The sequence below is a fragment of the Salvelinus namaycush genome, chromosome 2 (genome assembly GCF_016432855.1).
Source record: "Salvelinus namaycush isolate Seneca chromosome 2, SaNama_1.0, whole genome shotgun sequence".
In the NCBI taxonomy this organism is placed as follows: domain Eukaryota; kingdom Metazoa; phylum Chordata; class Actinopteri; order Salmoniformes; family Salmonidae; genus Salvelinus; species Salvelinus namaycush.
Genome location: NC_052308.1, coordinates 73207700 through 73233113, shown reverse-complemented (window position 1 = coordinate 73233113; position 25414 = coordinate 73207700). Strand labels below are relative to the sequence as shown.

General features: G+C 40.1%; 1 protein-coding gene and 1 pseudogene across 1 annotated transcript in view; one reads left to right on the top strand and one right to left on the bottom strand.

Moving 5' to 3' along the window:
* The window catches only part of LOC120023423 (zinc finger protein 239-like), an 86126-nt gene that overhangs the window by 46918 nt on the left and 13794 nt on the right, over positions 1-25414 (top strand). The window lies entirely within an intron of this gene.
* On the bottom strand, positions 15296-16065 carry LOC120018234 (annotated as a pseudogene).

Genomic DNA, 25414 nt, shown 5'->3' with positions numbered 1-25414 from the left:
AAATATGTTATCAGACTGTCATCTTATGAAGTTGTTTCTTGGTTAGTGGCTATATATATTTTTATTTAGTCGAATTAGTGATAGCTACTGACGCAGGAAAAAACTGTTGGAGTAAAAAAATTGTGTCTTTTGCTAACGTGGTTAGCTAATAGATTTACATATTGTGTCTTCCCTGTAAAACATTTTAAAAATCTGAAATGGTGGCTTTATTCACAAGATCTGTATCTTTCATCTGGTGTCTTGGACTTGTGATTTAATGATATTTAGATGCTACAATTTACTTGTGACGCTATGCTAGCTATGCTACTCAGTGGGGGGGGAGTGGGGGGTGATCCCGGATCCGGGTTGGTGACTCGTTAAAGGTTAATGCAATCGCTGAATTACATTTTTAAAATTATCCTTACTGTGCAATACAGGGTGCGCCAAAGCGAAGCTACCCCAAAAAAAATGGCGGATAATGCATTTAACATTTTTCAACAGAACAACGATTTATCAGCATAAATAGTTCTTACTATTAGCTGAACTTCCATCAGAATCTTGGGCAAGGTGTCCTTTCTCCGGTCTAATCGTCTTTTGGTCGAAAGATGTCCTCTTGTCATGTCGAAATGGCCACTAACGTTCGGCATGTACAGGAAAAGTGTCCAACTCTTCAAAGTGCGTCACAAAGAAATGCCTGAAAATCGCAATAAACTGACAAATTGCTATAAGTCGGTTTAAATTAACTACCTTATGATGTCTTTAACACCTATAACGAGTAAAAACATGACCGGAGATATATTACTGGCTAAACCAAAGCTTGGAAGGAGGCCAGTCCGACGTCCATCGTGCGTCAAGCGCAGGGAAGAAAAGAAAGGTACTTCCGCCCTATGGTCTTTTATAAAGTCCCAGATTGCGCAATCGACTCCATTCAAATTGTCACCACTTACTGACATCTAGAGGAAGGCGTAGGCAGTGTTTGTAGCCCCATAGCATTCACAGGGACTTAAAAACTGACCTGGGAACAGAGGCCAAGATTTCTGAAATCTCACTCCCTGGCAGGAAAAGTGCTCTAGAATGAGTTCTGTTTCACTCAGAGACATAATTCCAACGGTTTTAGAAACTGGAGAGTGTTTTCTATCCAATAATAATAATAATATGCATATTGTACGAGCAAGAATTGAGCACTAGGCAGTTTAATTTGGAAACGTCAAGAAAAAATTTGTGCTAACAGCTCCCCCTATTGACAAAAGGTTAATGCAATCGCTGGGTTACATTTTTAAAATTAACGTTACTTCAAGCATACAGCGTGCGCTAAAGCGAGACGCACCGAAATTCATGGCGGAATTATTATTTGACATTTTTCAACAGAACAACGAATTATCAGCATAAATAGTTCTTACTTTTTGATGAACTCTCATCAGAATCTTGGGAAAGGTGTCCTTTGTCCAAAAGAATCGTTGCTAGGTTGGAGAACGTCCTCTTCCACGTTGCAATTAGCAGTAAACATTAGCATGAGAGAGAGAGATACCCAACACCCTAGAATGCCAGGAAATGAAATACCCGAAAATCGCAATATACTGACAAAAACTGATATAACTCGGTTTAAAATAACAACATTATGATGTCTTTAACACCTATATCGAATAGAAACAGAGCCGGATATATCTAAGAGCTAAAACAGGAGCTTCTAGCACGACATGCCAAGGTCCTTGCTGCGTCAGAGCGAAGAGTCAAAAGAGCGGACACCTCGTTTCCAAGCAATTTATAAACTTTCAGATCTGCCTAGAGACTACATTTCAAGTCTCCCTATTCACTGACACCCAGGGGAAGGCGTATGCAGTGCATCTCAACCAATAGAGGACAGGCAAATTAATAAACTGTTCTGGGAACAGCGAGCAGATTTCAGCATTTTCAAATCTTCATAGGAAAATTGCTCTAAGTCCAGTTCTGTTTCACTCACAGACATAATTCAAACGGTTTTAGAAACTAGAGAGTGTTTTCTATCCAATAGTACTAATAATATGCATATTGTACGAGCAAGAATTGAGTACGAGGCAGTTTAATTTGGGCACTATTTTTTCCAATGGGGAAACAGCGCCCCCATATTGACAAGAAGTTAATGTGTAATGTGTGAAAGTTAAATATTTCTAAAAAATATATTTTGAATTCCGCGCCCTGCACTTGAACGGGCTGTTGTCATAAGTGTACCGACACCGGCCTGCAGCCATAACAGGTTAAAAGTATTCTTACTGATTGTTTTTTCTTACACAGTGCCAGGGACTCGGATGAACAATGGGAACCCACAATATCAAGGTGTCCATCCCCCACTAATTCAGACGCTGAAGCTGGTTCATCCAGCCGGACCCCTGCTGTCTCCGGCTCCACACCTTCCCCCGCCCGGCCATCTAGAGGTGTGAAGAGGCCAGCCCAGAAGTGGAGGAGGACTAGTGCACCAGCGGTAACTACCACCGAGGCAGAGGACCGTTGGCACACTGTGCTAGAAGATGATGTGGAGCCACTTCCACCAACATTTAGACCGAAAAGGCAGCCAGGACCTCAGCTGGACATGACTGCAAAGTACAGCCCCCTTCATCTTTTCCAGATGTTTTTCTCCTTGTCAGTTCTTGATTCGCTGGTGTCTAACACCAACAAGTATGGGGCTGAGACACAAGCAGGCAAGACAGAGGCATGGAAGCCCATTTCCATCCAAGACCTGTACTGTTACATCTCACTGGTTATTTACATGGGGCTTGTGAAGTGTGAAAACCTCAAGGACTACTGGAGAACGTCAACACTCTACCAACTGCCTTTCCCCACCACTGTCATGTCTTCTAAAAGGTTTCTGACTATCTCGCAGGCGCTTCATATCAGTGACCCACAAGTTGATGAGGACAATGACAAGAAGAGAGGCACATCAAGCTTTGATAGGCTCTGCAAAATCAAACCTCTCTACCCCAGCATGGTTGATGCCTGTAAGACCCATTTTCAGCCCGACCAGAACCTGTCCATAGATGAGAGGATGGTATCCTCAAAGGCTAGAATTGGCCGCAAACAATATATGAGTAACAAGCCGACAAAATGGGGGTACAAACTGTTTGTTTTGGCCGATTCTGTGTGTGCCTACACTTGGAATTTTTTTGTTTACGAGGGGAAATCCATCTCAGACACTGGTAAAGGTCTTAGTTGTGATTCCGTTATGGAATTATTGGATTTTCAACTGCTGGGGAAGGGCTACAAACTGTTTGTGGACAACTTCTACACAAGCCCTACCCTGTTCACAGACCTGAGGAAGCTGGATGTGTGGGCTTGTGGCACCATTCGTCCCAACAGAGTGGGCTTTCCGAAAACCAAGGTGAATGACATGCCCAAGAGGGCTAATCGGGGTACCATGAGATGGATTCGCGAAGATGGCCTGCTCTTTGTGAAGTGGATGGATACCAGAGAGGTGTCCTTCAGTGGCGATCACGTCGTCAGGCGTGTGAAGGACGCTAATGGTGCATGGACCACAAAAAATGTTCCTATTCCTGCAGCTATAGAGGACTACAACAAGAGCATGGGAGGTGTGGACCTGTCAGACGCGCTGATAGGTTACTTCAATGTTCTCCACAAGACAATGAAATGGTACAAGTCATTGTTTTATCATTTCATCGACATTGCTGTGGTGAATGCCTTCATCCTCCAGAAGGAAATGGCTAAGAGCTGTGGACAGCCCCCCATGTCACAGCTAGCCTTCAGAGAGCTGCTCATCCGGGAGCTTGCTGACTACAGCAAGTCCAATGCAGCACCTTCTGTACCTTCTGCTCCTTCAACCAGTGGTGTTCACATGCCCAAATTCATAACTGCAGGCATGAATGTGCCTCGGGGCAAAAAGGGCTCAGTAGGGAGGCTTCGTTGTGCTCTTTGCCACAAGAAATCCCCCGTCACCTGCACCACTTGTTCGGTGACCCTCTGCTTCACACCAGAAAGAGACTGCTATGGGCCTTGGCATCAGCAGCACAATATTGTGTAGAGGGCTGAGGGTCTTCACAATATTGTACATTGAAAGTGTAAATAGTTACCCTTGTTACATTGCTTTTTTTTTGGGGGGGGGGGGGGGGGGGGTGTTAGAATACAATTTTTGTATTTTGTATATAGTTATTTGCATCTAAATGTATCACTGTACCAATTCGGCCAATAGGGTACATTTGGGCAACTTGTGTGGGACACCTGGGTGACTTCATGCTCAATGTCATGTAGCTCGCTCATTCCTGAAGGAATCTGTCTGAAACTTTGCTCAAATACTGTTGCCCTCTTATGTTCTTCTTCGAAATTATCCCAGCATCATATCTGAATGTTTGGCTGTTCTTGTTCATTTGAAAGATGCAACAACAATAAAAAGAAATAAACATGTTTATTTCCTTGTATTTTCTTCTACCAGATCTATTGTGTTATATTATCCTACTTTCAATCCACATTTACACAAACTTCAGTGTTTCCTTTCAAATGATACCAAGAATATGCATGTCCTTGCTTCTGGGACTGAGCTACAGGCAGTTAGATTAGGCTATGTCTTCAGGTGGAAATTGAGAAAAGGGGGAGCTATCCCAAGACAAGAGAACCTGCTATTGAAAAGCAGAAAGTTTCACTGGAACTTTGTCAATATTATAATTACAAACCAGCATGAAGTTAAGGCCACCAAGTAGAGAAGACATGATGAGGAATAAAATTCCACATAGAAGTGGGTCTTCTTAGGAATTGTTTTATCCAATTGATCTTAAGTATTATTTAAGGTAGTAAAGTCCAGACAATTCTGCCCACCATATTCATAAGTGTTCATTACAACAGTTTTAGTAAAACACCACATTTTCTTACCTTACAAAAATAAATTGAACTGTATTTTAAGACAATTAAATACTCTACACACACTTAATATTCTAACAGATTTGTTAGTAATGTGATATTGTACCCCCTAGCCCAATTGTCCTTTGTATATTATTTATAGATACTTGTGTTCCCACATGTACTTCCTGTATTGATTTGTTGTTAATAAAATAAAATAAAAATTAAGGTAAAAAAGAATCATCTGCTTGAGTTGAGGAACAATTTTAGGGATTTCTCACAAAGTTTATAGATTAATTAACCAAACCGTTGCTGAGATAATGGATGTTTAAACTTCCATGGAGAAAAGAGGCATTGCTGAAACTCACTCATATGCTTGCAGTGTAAAAAAAGTGGGGTGAATGTGATTCATACCCGAATACCCCAACCAAGGAGCAACTTCCAAAGCAGCTGAGAAGTGAACCATCACTGAGCCAGTTACAGGACATCGTCCGCATCCTCACGGCTAAAATCAAAGAGAGCACAGATGACATCATGGATTTGGTGAAAAAGAACATTATCAGCATCGCTAACCTGAAGAAAGGGATTGATTTCAATGCTGAGGAAGTATAAACTCTGAAGCAGCAGAACGCAACATTGAAAATTCAGGTTGCAAAGCAGGAGAGGAAACTCCCTGAAATGGAGTCAAAGGTAAACGAGAATGACCGGTATGGTCGGAGATGGAATCTTCTAATTTATGGAATAGCAGAAAAATCTGACGAGAACATCAAAGCAAGAGTGAAGGACATTTGCAGGGCAATAGTCCCGGAGGAGGAGCGAAATGTTGTTGCAGGTTCTCTGGATGTAGTGCAGCGTCTGGGTAGGCTGAGAGATGGGGACAACAACCAGCCACCACGACCAGTGAACATGAGATTCATCTCCAGGACAGCGAGGGATATGACATGGAAAATGACTATTTAAAGAACAACAACCTGAGGTTCAAGGAGGATCTGACAGCATTTGACAAATAAGCTCTGAATCGTCTGTGGCTTATGATTGAGAGAGCAAGGCAGGAGGGGAAAAGTGCATAGTTTGCAGGACTGAGTTTTATTTGCATCTGATAAAACTTTATATTTCTTGAGGAAAGAGCCTTGTTTGTGTGAGTCAAGCTTTCTTTTAGATATATTTTATTTATCGCAGGGAAAATTCACACTGACACTTAATGTTAGCTTGAAGGCTATTCGTTTTACTAATCTATGGCACAATGTTTTGCAATTGTATAAAACTATATATATATATATATATATATATATAATTTAGGTCAACAATATATATAATATATATATAATTTAGGTCAACCACTTGCAAAGGACTGTTTTTATTTGCAACTAGTAAAAACTTGTATTTTTGTGAGAACCCGCCTCATGTGAACGTGATTGTAAATGTCAATTTTAGTTTTTTCTATTAATGCCAGGGGAATCCGTAATATGTTGAAAAGGAAATCGTTATTTTTGTATTGTAAGGGTAAGAGTGACGACTTTTATTTCATTCAAGAAACTCATGCCTGTTCCACAGATACTGCTTTTTGAAGTGTCAATGGGGGAATGATATTTGGTTTTCATTTGGTACTAATCGCTCAGCAGGTGTCGCTATTTTAAAAGGCAACTCTAAGGGTCATATATTGAGTCATGAAGCAGATAATACAGGGAGATGGATTATACTGTTGGTAGATGTCAACCACATTCAATTCATTGTTGTAAATACTTATGCTTCCAATAGCAAGTCAAGTAACTGTATTTTATTTAGAGACATTGAGAGGAAAATAAGTCAAATGATGTCTACATTTCCATTGGCCAAAGTAATATGGGGTGGAGATGTTAACACAGTATTATTACATGATAATCTAGATAGATGGCCTCCTAAGGATAGCAATTCTGTTTGTGAGATAAGGAATATATGTATATGGTTGGGTGTTCTAGATATTTGGAGACATAAGAACCCAGATAAGATTATGTTTACATGGAGTACCAAAAATGTATCTATACAATCCCATATTGATTTCTGGCTGATATCTGAAGATATGGCTGACAAGGTTGATACAGTCTCGATTGAACCATCAATTTTAACAGACCACAAAGGGATCTCAATAAAGAGAAATATGCATGGTTTGTCAACAAAAAAAAGTTGTTATGGTTACTGAAAAATGTATGACTTTACTTGAGAATTAAGTATTTAAGAAGGAAGTAGCAGGAATTATTGATAAATACTGGAATTGTGCCTGTGTTATGAATACGTTAGGAAGTTACTGGGAGCTAATGAAATTTGATATAAGGCTTTTGGCTATTTTAATGGGGAAAGAAATTGCTCGTGCCAAGAGAGTGAACGAATATGACATCATAAAGGGAATAATGGATTATACTAAAAAACCTGAAATAACTAATCAGGAATTACTGGAGCTATCATCATTGCAAATGCAGTTAGACTGTATCTACGAGGAAAAGGCCCGGGGAGCGTTTGTAAGATCAAGAAGAAAATGGATGGAAGAGGGAGAGAAAAATACAAAATATTTCTTTAATTGAAAAAGGGCAGGCAAAAAGACTTCCATATGTAAATTAATGATTAATAATACTCCCAATGAAAATCCAAAAGAAATCTCTCAGCATGTTGCCCAGTTTAATCAGAATCTGTATACATCAGCCCAGTCAACTTCCAATATGGATCTTTTCTAGGACAATGTAGCAAACATTGCTAAGAAGATAGATCATGATTTCAGGGATTTTTGTGATGAGTTATCTGAAATTGAGATAAAAGACTGTATTAAAAGCCTTAAGGGCAGTAGGTCACCTTATCATCCTTGATAAGTAATAACATCAGGTTGATCTTAGACTATAATGACCTCCTCCTTGATAATAGCTTTCTTATGTTTGTTGATTTTTATAAAGCTTTTGACACTGTAGAACGTGAGTTTATGTTCAAAGCAATACGTTTTTGGGGGGTTTGGTGACTTTTTTTGAAAGCAGTCCAAACTTTATATAGTGGTTGTACTAGCTCTGTAAAATTAGCTCACAGGACATCCCAAAGATTTGATATTGGCCGTGGCATTAGGCAGGGCTGCCCAATTAGTCCATTTTTATTGGTTACTCAAATTATGGCTCTTCATATCAAGAAAGGGAATTTTCAAGGTGTTTCAGCACTTGGCAATGAATTTAAACTGTCAACTGGCTGACGATACCATATACCATATAACGATACCATATATATTTCTAAGAGACAGGAATGAGTTTTCTAAAGCAGTTTCCTGTATTGAAGACTTTTCCTTCGTTTCAGGTTTGAACATTAATACCAATAAGTCAGTCTTATTTCCACTGAAGGATTGTGTTTTACAGGAAGTATATGGTATCCCAATGAAAGATACGGTTACTTATCTTGGAATTGTTATATGCAAGGATGAAAAACAAAGGAGTGAATTAAACTTTAACTCCATTATTGAGAAAACAAAGAAGATATTGAACCTCTGGTTGATGAGAGATATTTCCTTATATGGTTGGGTTTTATTGCCCAAAGCTGAAGGGTTATCCAGATCGGTTTATGTCTCGTTATCACTTGAATTATCCCCTAAAATTGTAAAGGACTTCGATAAGATTCTTTATAATTTTATTTGGGGGAACAAGCCTCACTATCTACGGAAAGATATTCTCACTAATACCCAAGAACAAGGAGGTCTTGAGGTTTTAGATTTCAATACTCTAAATAATACTTTTAAAATAAATTGGAATCTGAAATATATTAAGAACCAGAACAGTATTTGGAATGTCTTCCATAAGTATTTATTTGACTCTGTTAGTGGTTTAGAATTTTTGCTTCGATGTAATTTTGATGTTGATAAAATCCCAGTAAAATTGGCCAAATTCCATAAGCAGGCAATTTTAGCTTGGATGTTAGAGTACAAACACAATTTTTCCCCTCACAGATACTTTCTACAGAACAACTAAGATATACAATTTAAAAATAAGTCTATTTTTTTCGTAACTGGTTTGAGAATAGAATTATTATGGTTGGTCAGTTACTGAATGAGGATGGATATCTACTCTCATATGGGGAATTTCTTGATAAGTTTAAAATTCCAATAACCTTGAAAGAATATGCAATTGTTTTTGATGTGAATCCAAGGGGGGTTGTATCTCTTTTAAATTCCTCGGTGGTTGATGTAAGTAACATAGATTTACATTAAAATATATTAATTGGCAATATTAACATCAAAGATAAATGTAGTAATAAATAGAATAGGAATAATGTTTGTGACACTACAATTCCCTCAGCAAGATTATTTTAGTCTAATATCTATGGTGATATACAATGGGGGAAAGCATGGAAAATTGCTAACAAATATTGTATCAGTAACAAGGTAAAGGAAGTTTAATTTAAAATGTTACATAGAATTTATCCTGTGAAACATGTTTTGAAAAGATTCAAGCTGAATAGTGACTTTACACGTGATTTCTGTGGAATGGAGAAGGAGACCATTTAACATTTGTTTCTGCCTGTATTTATAGTAGAATTGTTTTGGATTGACATACAGAACTTTGTTACAAAAAAATAGGACTGGTTGTACTATGTAATGATTTATTCCAGAAAGTCTGACTTTGATAAAGATGTAGTATATTTAATTCAACTGCTAATAATATTTGGTAAATTTGATATTCACAAATGCAAATTGTACTACTTTAACTAAAATGAAAAACAAAAAGGCAATTAAAACTTGTATTATTAATGAATATGATTCGTTTGTTTAGGATTCCTGGCAATGTAAATAGTTTGTATGTATGCTTGTTTGAATGTGACTATTCCTCTTTTGTTTGTTGATATTTGTTAATAAAAAATATATATATATACAATTTAAAAAAAGGATAATCTGCTGACTAGTTTGGGTGACGCAGTTTGGGAAAAAGTTAATTACATTGTTTATTCTTGCTAACAACTTAATACAAAGTATTTTCAAAGTAACCAGATCTGTGTTTACTGCCCCACAGGAGGCATTTTGCCATGCTGTCATTGTAAATAAGAATTTTTTCCGAGGCTGCTGTTCATGCTGGGAATGTTGATTGGCAATTCAGTTTGGTAAACTAAGAAAACTATCATTTCTATAGTAGATTTTGATCACACAATAAACATTGGACATACTCAGAAGTAAATACCACACCTTTTAATTCCATGTCATTTATTTCACTACTTTCACAGGATGTTCTGCTACACTGCCTACAGGAAGTTCTGCTACACTGCCCACAGGATGTTCTGCTACACTGCCCACAGGAAGTTATGCTACACTGCCCACAGGATGTTCTGCTACACTGCCCACAGGAAGTTATGCTACACTGCCCACAGGAAGTTATGCTACACTGCCTACAGGATGTTCTGCTACACTGCCCACAGGAAGTTATGCTACACTGCCCACAGGATGTTCTGCTACACTGCCCACAGGATGTTCTGCTACACTGCCTACAGGAAGTTATGCTACACTGCCTGCAGGAAGTTCTGCTACACTGCCTACAGGAAGTTATGCTACACTGCCCACAAGAAGTTATGCTACACTGCCTACAGGAAGTTATGCTACACTGCCCACAGGATGTTCTGCTACACTGCCTACAGGAAGTTCTGCTACACTGCCTACAGGAAGTTATGCTACACTGCCCACAAGAAGTTATGCTACACTGCCTACAGGAAGTTATGCTACACTGCCTACAGGAAGTTATGCTACACTGCCTACAGGAAGTTATGCTATACTATCTACAGGAAGTTATGCTACACTGCCCACAGGAAGTTCTGCTACACTGCCTACAGGAAGTTATGCTACACTGCCTACAGGAAGCTATGCTATACTATCTACAGGAAGTTCTGCTACACTGCCCACAGGATGTTCTGCTACACTGCCTACAGGAAGTTATGCTATACTATCTACAGGAAGTTATGCTACACTGCCTACAGGAAGTTATGCTACACTGCCTACAGGAAGTTATGCTACACTGCCTACAGGAAGTTATGCTACACTGCCCACAGGATGTTCTGCTACACTGCCTACAGGAAGTTATGCTACACTGCCTACAGGAAGTTATGCTACACTGCCCACAGGAAGTTCTGCTACACTGCCTACAGGAAGTTATGCTATCTTATATCTTCATTTCTACAGCCTTCATCCCTGCCCCCGGAGTCTCTTCACTGTCTGATCTTCAGCCCCATGTTCACAGGAGAGCCCACCTGCACTCAGCTGGGCAGGTGCCTTAACAGGAAAAGGATATGACATCACACAGGGAGAAAGGCAGGAGCAGTGGTGCCCTGTATGTCCAAGGTTTCTCAGGGCCAGATTACTGTAAAATAACTTTGTGACCACTGCTGAAGTAGCAGTGAAGTCCTACTACCAGTCAGATAGGAAGTAGCAGTGAAGTCCTATTACCAGTCAGGTAGGAAGTAGCAGTGAAGTCCTATTACCAGTCAGGTAGGAAGTAGCAGTGAAAGTCCTATTACCAGTCAGGTAGGAAGTAGCAGTGAAGTCCTACTACCAGTCAGATAGGAAGTAGCAGTGAAGTCCTATTACCAGTCAGATAGGAAGTAGCAGTGATGTCATCTTACCAGTCAGGTAGGAAGTAGCAGTGTCAACACTGCCAAGTGGCTGGGATGTCCTCCACTGAGTCCACAGTCCTCCACCACAAACACCATCTGTTGTCTGCACACCTCTGACCAGATCAAATTAAATGTTATTGGTCACATACACATATTTCTCTGATGTTATTGCAGGTGTAGTGAAACAGTGCAGTAATATCTAACAAAACAATACATGCAAATCCCCACAATTTATTTTAAGGATGAAGAAATATTGAGAAATAGTAGACCGAGCAATGTCAGAGTCTGGAATATAATTATACAGTTTGTTTACAATGTATATGATGGTGTGTATAGACATTTTGGAGCGTATTTTAATAGGAAAGGTGTGAACAGCAGTAGTTATATAGGATGAGCCTTGACTAGAATACAGGGTGGAGTACTGGGTGTTAGATGGCTAGTAACAGTGACTAAAGTTCAGGGCAGGGTACTGGGCGGAGGCCGGCTAGAGGTGACTATTTAACAGTCTGATGACCTGGAGATAGACCACACATTAACCACACAATACGCATTGTGGTGGCAGCATCATGTTATGGGTATGCTTGTCACAGGCAGGGACTGGGGAATTTGTCAGGATCAAAAGAAATATGAAAGGAGCAAAGCTCAGGTAAAAAGTTAAAACCCACCTCAGTCTTCTGAGAACCTGTTTCCATCACATCTGTCGTGAGTTTTTTTTATAAGGTATGACTTTACTCACATAATATTTTGGATGGTTAATCAAGCAAAATACAGCCTAATTATTTTTCCCCTCAGGAAGCACCGGTAAACAGTGGTTGTAGTACACTGCTGCCACCACCAGGCCTGGAGGGCATTTTTACTTTGTTGATAGCTAGCTGCTGTGTGGACAAAGACGTAGCAGTTAGCTAACTGGCTACCAATCAAACCTGCTGTCCATTCATATTGGACAGCCTTACCTATAGAATAGTACCACCAAGATCAGCCCATTCTCTTCCTGACGTCAAATGGAAACAATGGAGCAAATGTATCACATCTAAATATCACTTGGTTATCAGAGGAGTAAACTATGAAGCCAGCAGGAACTACTCAGACATTCTAAATATCACTTGATTATCAGAGGAGTGTATTATGACATCATATAGAACTACTCAGACATTCCAAATATCACTTGACTATCAGAGGGGTGTATTATGACATCAGATAGAACTACTCAGACATTCCAAATCAGGCTTCATCCATATCATGAAGGTGGATATTGATCCAACCATTTCAAAAGTAATGACCGCGCTGACGGAAACAGGATATGCCTGTACAATTTTATAAATGCAGACAGACAATTTGCTAGTTTAATTGACATGGTGGGGTCTTTTTGTGTCAGTAAAAATGTATGAGCGAGAAATGGCGGTGGAAACTCCTTTATCCACAAATATTTATATACTAACCATCATATTAAAGTTAACTTGGAGTCACGTGATGATATGTTGTGTGGTCCTCCCTCTACGATTTGGGAACCCATGTAGTTTATTAGGCTACAGATGAAATAAGTTATGAACTTCACAGGGTGGTGAAACTGCATAATAAAATAATATCTCTCTTATCCATAATAATCTCATCATGTAGGTAGCCTACCAACACTGTATCTGTGTGCTGCAGGCTACAGTGCACGGTACAAGAGCACGTTTTCTATTTTACGCAAGTTTTTAAAACCATCAGTGGAGTTGAAAATGTGATGGAAACCAATTTAACTTGTATTTTTCATACGGTACATGGGAATTTAACAGCAAACGTTATTCTTCTTGTGCACTACGCCACAACGCAAAGCCTTTTATCCACAATAAGTCAGTTTGATGCAAACATTTCTGGTGGGAAAATGTGTTTACTGTTTTATGCAGATTTGAGAATATTCACATGGAAATCTGGCGCAAATTGCATGGAAATTTAGCAACGAAGGTGGATATTGATCCAACACCTGCCACGTATTCAAACCAGCCCACTGGGCACAGACGTGTTGAACGTCTAGTTTCTCTTTACATTTCTTTGAGTCCTCAACTAAAGTGAATTCAACATGAAATCAATACAAAATGTCACCTGTCATTGGATTTAGGTTGCCAGTTCGGTGAAAAATGAAACATACCTGATGTTCATGGCTTTTTACAAATCCAATCAGTTTTCCACATTAATCAAACATCATCACATGTATTTGTTTTGTTGAAATGACGTGGAAACAACGTTTATTCAACCAGTGGGAGACTTGTAAATGACCCCAGGAAAGGAAAACAAAGAACTCTTCATTGAGACAATGATAAACAGCAATCCGTGGGAGAGTTGTGGTGGATATTATAAAATAAGGATCTGCTGTAGTCCAAGTCAAACCAAGATTCTTTATTTCTGAGCTCAGAGAGAATAACAGAGTTACACACCGCAGTGTAGACAGTCTGAATTCCTGAAGCATTGGGTGATGAGCACATATCTTTATAGTTTCCTGTTCCTGGGAGGGACTTTATTCATACAAGGACGCAGGTGCAGCTGGTTTGCATCACAGGATGATACTCCCAGGAACAGGAGATTATAATAGGTCAGTTTCACAAGGTTAGTCTGTGGTGGTTAATTTCTGTATTACCAAATGAGGAGAGACAAACTTCACACACCAATCAGAGTTATACTTAAAAACTTCACACACCAATCAGAGTTATACTTAAACTACATCTTTAATAATAAGATCTTTGCAATGACTTTCAACAATTCACTATTTCTAATGAACCGTTGAGAGTGGCAACACAATGGCTACTGAGATCTTTTATAGCAAAGATCCACCCCCTAGTCGACATAAACCACAGATATTAGGAACAGTTTACAAAGTGAGACTTTATTATGAGAAAGCAGTATCCCGTAGCCAGATAGCATTCGCTATAATTTATCTTTCAGTTTGGTCCCTAAGACGAGGTTCTAATCTCGTTCCTGGTACTTCATAGCACAAAAACCCCAACTCATCCAATGGCATAACTCAATTGTCAACTCTAGATACTCCCATCTCAAGTAAAACCCCTTCTTGACCCCACTCCTGGACAAGCTCACTGAGGGGAGTGAGCCTCTAGGTCATACACTATCCCAGGATAAGTGCAACATCAGAGAGGACATACAATGGTTCCAGACACTGCCATACACCTCCCCCCAATGCCAAAGGAGGGAGTGACTTGCGCACAGACATTGTGGAAACCAGTAATTGGTTCCCCATTAATCACACCATCCCTTCACATAGTTTAACAGATACATTCACATATGAAGACAATGTTCCCTCCTGTCCTCTTCCCTTCCTGATATTCTGCATAGCACCAGGGACATGTAAAAGACAAGCCTGACCTCTCCCCTCTCTGGGCCCCAGGTGACTGAGCCCCAGCTGAGGGAAGAAGTGCAACTGCCAACACCAGAGTCCGAAGGGATACATTCTAATAACAAGTATATCACATCAGCATATTATGCAGATAAGACATCTTAATTATCTATGTTACCCAACTAATTCTGATTCATCCGCCACAAGTCACATACTCAGATATGTGGACACATACAATTAACATTTTGCATTACAGAGTCTGTGAACATTATCATTTCATTAAATCATCAGTGGGCCAACATTGCAAATGTAAACAATGGAACAAATGCATCACATCCAAATAACACTTGATTATCTGCAGTGCTGTAGGAAAGACACCCAGATAAACACACACAGTGTCAGAGTTTAAAAAAGGACCAATTAAAACAGAAGGAATCTGACCTACTCTATATTCAAACTCCATATTCAATTCATGTTTTCTAATAAAAACATGCAAATATATGTTTTAACAATTCAAGTTCATATAGTAAAAACAGGTAATCATTATAAGTCAACAATATAAGACAGCAAGTCCCCTGTGTGTATTCTCTCATGCCATTTCAGCTCCCCCAGCTGGTTGAAACACTTTCCACATTGGGAGCAATGGTAAGGTGTGTGTATTCTCTCATGCCATTTCAGCTCCCCCGGCTGGTTGAAACTCCTTCCACATTGGGAGCAGTGGTAAGGCTTCTCCCTGTGTGTATTCTCTCATGTTTTTTCAGGTTCCCTAAATCGTTAAAACTCTTTCCACACTGGGAGCAGTGGTAAGGCTTCTCCCCTGTGTGTATTCTCTCATGCCGTTTCAGATCCGCAGGCCAGTTGAAACACTTTCCACACTGGGAGCAGTGGTAAGGCTTCTCCCCTGTGTGTATTCTCTCATGGTTTTTCAGCCCCCCTGACCAGTTGAAACACTTTCCGCACTGGGGGCAGTGGTAAGGCTTCTCCCCTGTGTGTATTCTTTCATGTTTTTTCAGGTTCCCTAAACGGTTAAAACTCTTTCCGCACTGGGAGCAGTGGTAAGGCTTCTCCCCTGTGTGTATTCTTTCATGCCGTTTCAGCTTCGCCGGATGCCTGAAACCCTTTCCACACTGGGAGCAGTGGTAAGGCTTCTCCCCTGTGTGTATTCTCTCATGGTTTTTCAGCTCCCCTGACCAGTTGAAACACTTTCCACACTGGGGGCAGTGGTAAGGCTTCTCCCCTGTGTGTATTTTCTCATGGTTTTTCAGATCCCCTGACCAGTTGAAACCCTTTCCACACTGCAAGCAGTAGTAAGATTTCTCCCCTGTGTGTATTTTCTGATGTCGGTACAGGTCCCTTAACTGGTTAAAACACTTTCCACAGTGGGAACACTGGTGTCTTCTTGTTGGTTTGGACGTCCCTGGCTCTGGTTCCTCTGAGTCTGATCTTTCTCCTGCCAAAGACAGTGTGTTTTTAAAAAAAGAGATCTGAATGAAACCTCCACATGATAAATAGGCCTTGCTATGAGGGTAAATCCTAATCAGATCGCTCAATAACCTAAGGCCAGTTTTAACAATCTTGGTGTGATTTTAAAACAAATGTTGTAGAGTTTCCTGGTAATTACTGATAATGTTAACATTACTTTTTTATTCATTCTGCTTTACAAGTCAGAAAACAAAAAACTAAACCGTTCTTGGACACTCAAGACACAGACGTCGCTTAATTCCAATCGAGCAGGTGGTTCTAAATATATAACTTTCATAGCTGTATGATACAGAATGCGAGCTACAGTTGTGGCCAAAGGTTTTGAGAATGACACAAATATTAATTTCCAAAGTTTGCTGATTCAGTGTCTTCAGATATTTTTGTCAGATGTTACTATGAAATACTGAAGTATAATTACAAGCATTTCATAAGTGTCAAAGGCTTTTATTGGCAATGACATGAAGTTGATGCAAAGAGTCAATATTTGCAGTGTTGACCCTTCTTTTTCAAGACCTCTGCAATCCACCCTGGTGTCAATTAACTTCTGGGCCACAACCTTAGATGACAGCCCATTCTTGCATAATCAATGCTTGGAGTTTGTCAGAATTTGTGGGTTTTTGTTTGTCCACCCGCCTCTTGAGGATTGACCACAAGTTCTCAATGGGATTAAGGTCTGGGGAGATTCCTGGCCCTGGACCCAAAATATTGATGTTTTGTTCCCCGAGCCACTTATCACGTTTGCCTTACGGCAAGGTGCTCCTTCATGCTGGAAAAAGAATTGTTCGTCACCGAACTGTTCCTGGATGGTTGGGAGAAGTTGCTCTCGGAGGATGTGTTGGTAGCATTCCTTATTCATGGCTGTGTTCTTAGGCAACATTGAGTGAGCCCACACCCTTGGCTGAAAAGCAACCCCACACATGAATGGTCTCAGGATGCTTTACCATTGGCAATGACACAGGACTGATGGAAGCGCTCACCTTGTCTTCTCCGGACAAGCTTTTTTCCAGATGCCCCAAACAATCGAAAAGGGGATTTATCAGAGAAAATGACTTTACCCCAGTCCTCAGCAGTCCAATCCCTGTACCTTTTGCAGAATATCAGTCTGTGTGCAGATGCACTCACACCTGCCTGCTGCTATTCCTGAGCAAGCTCTGTACTGGTGGTGCCCCGATCCCGCAGCTGAATCAACTTTAGGAGACGGTCCTGGCGCTTGCTGGACTTTCTTGGGTGCCCTGAAGCCTTCTTCACAACAATTAAACTGCTCTGAAGCCTTCTTCACAACAATTGAACCGCTCTCCTTGAAGTTATCGATGATCCGATAAAGGGTTGATTTAGGTGCAATCTTACTGGCAGCAATATCCTTGCATGTGAAGCCTTTTTTGTGCAAAGCAATGATGACGGCACGTGTTTCCTTGCAGGTAACCATGGGTGACAGAGGAAGAACAATGATTCCAAGCACCACCCTCCTTTTGAAGCTTCCAGTTTTGGGGGGGGATTCTGTTCATTTGCATGGCAAAGAGGGACTTTGCAATTAATTACAATTCATCTGATCACTCTTCATAACATTCTGGAGTATATGCAAATTGCCATCATACAAACTGAGGCAGCAGACTGAAAATTCATATTTGTGTCATTCTCAAAACTTTTGGCCACAACTGTACACACTTCCTTAAACATAAAATAAGTAAATAAGTAATTTTAAGTGGAAGTCCAAAACTTGTTTTTACGTCGAAGACACAAAGCACATCAGTAAAATCTCCCCGTTGTCGAAAGGGTTCGACGCCTGCTGTTTAAATGGCCCAATTTGTTATTTAGACGTTCACAGATTTTCAACATTTTGACTATCGCTGATGTCATATTTTGGGTAAAGTAAAAAATAAAGTGAAATATTTGGGAAGATGTTCCTAAAACTGAGAGTAACTACAATAAACAAAACTATTAACGCAACATGTAAAGTGTTGGATGTTTCATGAGATGAAAAAAAAGATTGCAGAATTTTTTACATCCCTGTTAGTTAACATGTATTCTTTGCCAAGATAATCCATCCACCTGACAGGTGTGGCATATCAAGCTGATTAAAGAGCATGATTATTACACATGTGCACCTTGTGCTGGGGAGAATAAAAGGCCACTAAAATGTGCAGTTCGGGCACACAACACAATGCCACAAGTTTTAAGGGAGCGTGCAATTGGCATGCTGACTGCAGGAATATCCACTGGAGCTGTTACCAGATAATTGAATGTTAAATCCTCTACCAGAAGCCACCTCCAACATCATTTTAGAGAATTTGGCAGTACATCCAACTGGCCTCACAACCACAGAACACATGTAACAACGCCAGCCCAGGAGCTCCACATTGTCTGAGACCAGCCACCCGAGTTTATTTCTCTTTGTAATGAAGCCCTTTTGTGGGGAAAAACTCATTCTGATTGGCTGGGCCTGGCTCCGCAATGGGTGGGCGTATGCCCTCCAGAGCCCACCAATGGCTGCGCCCCTGCCCAGTTATGTAAAGTCCATAGATTAGGGCCTCATTTATTTATTTAAAATCACTGACTCATATAAACTGTAAATCTTTGTTTATATTTTGGTTCAGTATACACACACACAGTGCATTCGTTAAAAACTTCTCTAGGATAGGGGTCAGCATTTTCACGTTTGGATGAAAAGCATATCCAAATTCAACTGCCAGCTACTCATCCTCAGAAGATAAGATGTGCATATTATTAGTAGATTTGGATGGAACAAACTCTGAAGTTTCTAAAACTGTTTGAATCATGTCTGTGTGTATAACAGAACTTATTTAGCAGGCGAAACCCAGAGGACAAACCATTCAGATTTTGTTTTTTTTGAGGTCACTCTCTTTTCAATTATTTTTCATTGAATCCAGATTTCTAAGGGACAGTTCCTACCGCTTCCAAAGGATGTCAACAGTCTTTAGAAATTGGTTGAGGTTTTTCCTTTGTGTACTGAAGAAGTACGGCCATCCAGAACGAGGGTAACTTGAAGTGTACTGTTAGAGGCGCGTGACCAGAAAGCTAGCTACAGTTTGTTTTCCTCCCGTATTGAACACAGATCATCCCGTCTTCAATTTTATCGATTATTTACGTAAAAAAATACCAAAAGTTGTATTACAAAAGTAGTTTGAAATGTTTTGGCAAAGTTTACAGGTAACTTTTGAGATACTTTGTAGTCACGTTGCGCAAGTTGGAACCGGTGTTTTTCTGGATCAAACGCGCCAAATAAATGGACATTTGGATATATATAATCGACAGAATTAAATCGTACAAAAGGACCATTTGTGATGTTTATGGGACATATTGGAGTGCCAACAAAAGAAGCTCGTCAAAGGTAAGGCATGAATTATATTTTTATTTCTGCGTTTTGTGTCGCGCCTGCAGGGTTGAAATATGCTTCTCTCTCTTTGTTTACTATGGTGCTATCTTCAGATAATAGCATCGTTTGCTTTCGCCGAAAAGCCCATTTGAAATCTGACATGTTGGCTGGATTCACAACAAGTGTAGCTTTAATTTGGTATATTGCATGTGTGATTTAATGAAAGTTTGATATTTATAGTATTTTAGTTGAATTTGGCACACTGCATTTTTACTGGCTTTTGGCCAGGTGGGAGGCTAGCGTCCCACATATCCCAGAGAGGTTTTAAGTTTTCAGACCCCATCACCTTTTCCAAATTTTGTTACATTTCAGCATTATTCTAAAATTGATTCAATTGTTTTCCCCCCCTCGTCAATCTAAACTCAGCAAAAAAAAGAAACGTCCTCTCACTGTCAACTGCTTTTATTTTCAGCAAACTTAACATGTGTAAATATTTGTTGGAACATAACAGGATTCAATAACAGACATAAACTGAACAAGTTCCACAGACATGTGACTAACTGAAATTTAATAATGTGTCCCTGACCAAAGTGGGGGGGGTCAAAATAAAAAGTAAGTCAGTATCTGGTGTGGCCACCAGCTGCATTAAAGGAGGACTGTAGCTTCTAATGATGAATTACTATGGAGTCTGATGCTTTAAAGGAGAAGTTTAACCAAAATCCAGAAACTCCTAAGTGATTCCATACATTGAAACTAGTCCAGTGGATTATTTCCCTCTCCCTGTAGTGCTGTACTGAAATAGCTGCAAAATGTGACTCGTGACGTTGCTGGATGCGGGCCTCGCACTGCTGCTTTGCCAGTTAATTTGTTATTTTATTACAGCTTTGGCCTTTGTCTTTCACCTGGAGTTGTTTATTTATGTCTGAGAAAAAAACACTTTTCAACATAAAACATATACAAAATAAACTCAGCAAAAAAAAATTACGGGTCTTTTTCAGGACCCTGTTTTACAAAGAATATTCGTAAAAATCCAAATAACGTCACAGATCTTCATTGTAAAGAGTTGAAACACTGTTTCCCATGCTTGTTCAATGAACCATAAACGATAAATGAACATGCACCTGTGGAACGGTCGTAAAGACACAAACAGCTTACAGACGGTAGGCAATTAAGGTCACAGTTATGAAAACTTAGGACTCTAAAGAGGCCTTTTTACTGACTCTGAAAAACACAGAAAAAAGATGCCCAGGGTCCCTGCTCATCTGCGTGAACGTGCCTTAGGCATTCTGCAAGGAGGCATGAGGACTGCAGATGTGGCCAGGGCAATAAATTACAATGTCCGTACTGTGAGACGCCTAAGACAGCGCTACAGGGAGACAGGACGGACAGCTTATCGACCTCGCAGTGGCAGACCACGTGTAACAACACCTGCACAGGATCGGTACATCCGAACATCACACTTACAGGTACAGGATGGCAACAACAACTGCCCAAGTTACACCAGGAACGCACAATCCCTCCATCGGTGCTCAGACTAGAGGTCGACCGATTATGATTTTTCAACGCCGATACCGATTATTGGAGGACCAAAAAAGCCAATACCGATTAATCGGCCGATTTTTATTTATTTATTTGTAATACTGAAAATTACAACAATACTGAAGGAACACTTATTTTAACTTAATATAATACATCAATACAATCAATTTAGCCTCAAGTAAATAATGAAACATGTTAAATTTGGTTTAAATTATGCAAAAACAAAGTGTTGGAGAAGAAAGTAAAAGTGCAATATGTGCTATGTAAGAAAGCTAACGTTTAAGTTCCTTGCTCAGAACATGAGAACATATGAAAGCTGGTGGTTCCTTTCAACATGAGTCTTCAATATTCCCAGGTAAGAAGTTTTAGGTTGTAGTTATTATAGGAATTATAGGACTATTTCCCTCTATACCATTTGTATTTCATTAACCTTTGACTATTGGATGTTCTTATAGGCACTTTAGTATTGCAAGTGTAACAGTATAGCTTTCGTCCCTCTCCTCGATCCTCCCTGGGCTCGAACCAGCAACACAACAACAGCCACCATCGAAGCAGCGCTACCCATGCAGAGCAAGGGGAACAACTACTAGAAGGCTCAGAGCGAGTGACGTTTAAAACGCTATTAGCGCGCGCTAACTAGCTAGCCATTTCACTTCGGTTACACCAGCCTCATCTCTGGAGTTGATAGGCTTGAAGTCATAAACAGCGCAATGCTTGACGCACAACGAAGAGCTGCTTGAAAGTGCTGTTTGAATGAATGTTTACGCGCCTGCTTCTGCCTACCACCGTTCAGTCAGAAACTTAGATACTTGTATGCTTGTATGCTCAGTCAGATTATATGCAACGCAGGACACGCTAGATAATACCTAGTAATATCATCAACCATGTGTAGTTAACTAGTAGTTATGATTGATTGTTTTTTATAAGATAAGTTTAATGCTAGCTAGCAACTTACCTTGGCTTACTGCATTTGCGTAACAGGCAGTCTCCTTGTGGAGTGGAACGAGAGAGAGGCAGGTCGTTATTGCGTTGGACTAGTTAACTGTAAGGTTGCACGATTGGATCCCCCGGGCTGACAATGTGTTCTTAACTGACTTGCCAAGTTAATTAAAGGTATAAAAAAAAAAAAAATAATAATAATAATAATTCGGCGCCCAAAAATACCGATTTCCGATTATGAAAACTTGAAATCGGCCCTAATTAATCGGCCATTCCGCTTAATCGGTCGATCTCTAGCTCAGACTGTCCGCAATTGAATGAGAGAGGCTGGACTAAGGGCTTATAGTCCTGTTGAAAAGGCAGGTCCTCACCAGACATCACCGGCAACAACGTCGCCTCTGGGCACAAACCCACCGTCACTGGACCAGACAGGACTGGCAAAAAGTGCTTTTCACTGACAAGACGCGGTTTTATCTCCCGGGGTGATGGTCGGATTCGCGTTTATCGTCGGATTCGCGTTTATCGTCGAAGGAGGGGATTTGTAGGTGGAGGGGCCGTCATAGTCTGGGGCGGTGTGTCACAGCATCATCAGACTGAGCTTGTTGTCATTGCAGGCAATCTCAACGGTGTGCGTTACAGGGAAGACATCCTCCTCCCTCATGTGGTACCCTTCATGCAGGGTCATCCTGACATTACCCTCCAGCATGACAATGCCACCAGTCATACTGCTCCTTCTGTGCGTGATCTCCTGCAAGACCGGAATGTCAGTGTTCTGCCATGGCCAGCGAAGAGCCCGGATCTCAATCCCATTGCGCACGTCTGGGACCTGTTGGATCGGAGGGTGAGAGCTAGGGCCATTCCCCCCAGAAATGTCCGGGAACTTGCAGGTGCCTTGGTGGAAGAGTGGGGTAACATCTCACAGCAAGTACTGTCAAATCTGGTGCAGTCCATGAGGAGGAGATGCACTGCAGTACTTAACCTGTTTGGGATAAGGGGGCAGCATTTTCACGTTCGGATGAAAAGCATGCCCAGAGCAAACTTCCTGCTACTCAGGCCCAGAAGCTAATATATGCATCTTATTAGTAATATTGGATAGAAAACACTCTGAAGTTTCTAAAACTGTTTGAATTATGTCTGTGTGTATAACAGAACTCATATGGCAGGCGAAAATCTGAGAAAAATCCAACCAGGAAGTGGGAAATCTGAGGTTTGTAGCTTTCAACTCATTGCCTATCGAATGTACAGTGTCTATGGGGTCATATTGCAGCCTTCCTAAGGCTTCCACTAGATGTCAACAGTCTTAGAACATTGTTTGAGGCTTCTACTGTGAAGGAGGGGGGAATGAGAGCTGTTTCAACCAGAGGTCTGCCAGAGTGGCATGAGCTGATCACGCGCCTAAACGTGAGAGCGACCTGCGTCCCATTGCAATTCTAAAGACAAAGGAATTCTCTGGTTGGAACATTATTGAAGATTTATGTTAAAAACATCCTAAAGATTGATTCTATACATCGTTTGACATGTTTCTACGAACTGTAATATACATTTTTGAACTTTTCATCCGAACTTTCGCCTGGACTTGCCCGCGCCTCGTGAGTTTGGATTTGTTTACCAAACGCGCTAACAAAAGGAGGTATTTGGACATAAATGTTGGACTTTATCGAACAAAACAAACATTTATTGTTGAACTGGGATTCCTGGGAGTGCATTCTGATGAAGATCATCAAAGTGAATATTTAAAACGCTATTTCTGACTCAACAACATGGCGGGTATCTGCATGGCTTGTGTCTGAGCGCCGTAGTCGGATTATTGCATGGTTTGCTTTTTCCGTAAAGCTTTTTTGAAATCGGACACAGCGGTTGCATTAAGGAGAAGTATATCTATAATTCTGTGCATAATACTTGTATCTTTTATCAACTTTTACATGTTTATTATGAGTATTTCTGTAAATTGATGTGCCTCTGAAAATTTGCCGGATGTTTTCGATGCACAACATTACTGACCATAAAGCGCCAATGTAAACTGAGATTTTTGGATATAAATATGAACTTTATCGAACAAAACATACATGTATTGTGTAACATGAAGTCCTATAAGTGCCATCTGATGAAGATCATCAAAGGTTAGTGATAAATTAAATTTAATCTATATTTCTGCTTTTTGTGACTCCTCTCTTTGGCTGGAAAATGGCTGTGTGTGTTTTTGTGACTAGGCTCTGACCTAACATAATTATATGATGTGCTTTCGCTGTAAAGCTTTTTTGAAATCGTACACGATGGGTAGATTAACAAGAAGTTAAGCTTTAATTTGGTGTATTGCACTTGTGAATGCATCAAAAAAATATTTTTGAATTTAGCGCTCTGCCTTTTCAGCGGAATGTTGTCGAGGGGTTCCACTAGCCAAAAGAAGTTTTAAGACTCCATAATGTATCATCATTAGCTGCTACAGTCCTCCATAATGTTTCATCATTAGATGCTACAGGCTACAAATCAACAATGGGTGTAATATGAATCTTTACCACTTGCTCTGTAATATGAGTAGTATTCGGATTTCATTCTAACATTTCTTACATGAATATTGAAAATATAAATGTTGATTTTTGTATACATTGTTGAATATAATATACTGTAAGGGTATATCAGTTCCAGGATCTCTGCTAGTGTTAAAGTTATGGGCCATTTTATACAGAGAAATTGTGGCGAAATCCTGCATGGAGCCTTCACCATGCGCTGTCACTTTAAGAGCTTTAGATCTTCTTTAGAAAGAGTTTCATACTGGTTTTTGGAAAAATGAGACAGAAATCGTAGCTTTTCTAGGTGGCTCCCATTTTGGCTGTATTGTTTCCAAGCGCATGGAAGAGAGCGCGTTCTTTGGTATTTTCCTCCGGTAAAGACAGTAACGATTCTCCGTCTTAAATTTGATTGTTTATTTACGTATTAGGGTACCTAAGGTTTGATTATAAACGTTGTTTGACTTGTTTGGAAAAGTTAATTAGTAATGTTTGGGATTCATTTTGTATGCATTTTGATGGAGGGAAACTGGGTGGATTATTGACTGAAGCACGCCAGCTAAACTGAGTTTTTATGGATATAAAGAAGGACATTATCGAACAAAAGGACCATTTGTGATGTATCTGGGACCTTTTGGAGTACCAACAGAAGAAGATCAAAGGTAAGGCATTCATTATATCGCTATTTCTGACTTTCGTGGCGCACCTGCCTGGTTGAAATATGTTTTTCATGCTTTTGTACGCTGGGCGCTGGCCTCAGATAATCGCATGGTGTGCTTTCGCCACAAAGCCTTTTTGAAATCTGACACAGCGGCTGGATTAACAAGAAGTTAAGCTTTATTTTGATGTATTACACTTGTGATTTTATAAAAGTTAAATATTTATAATTCTGTA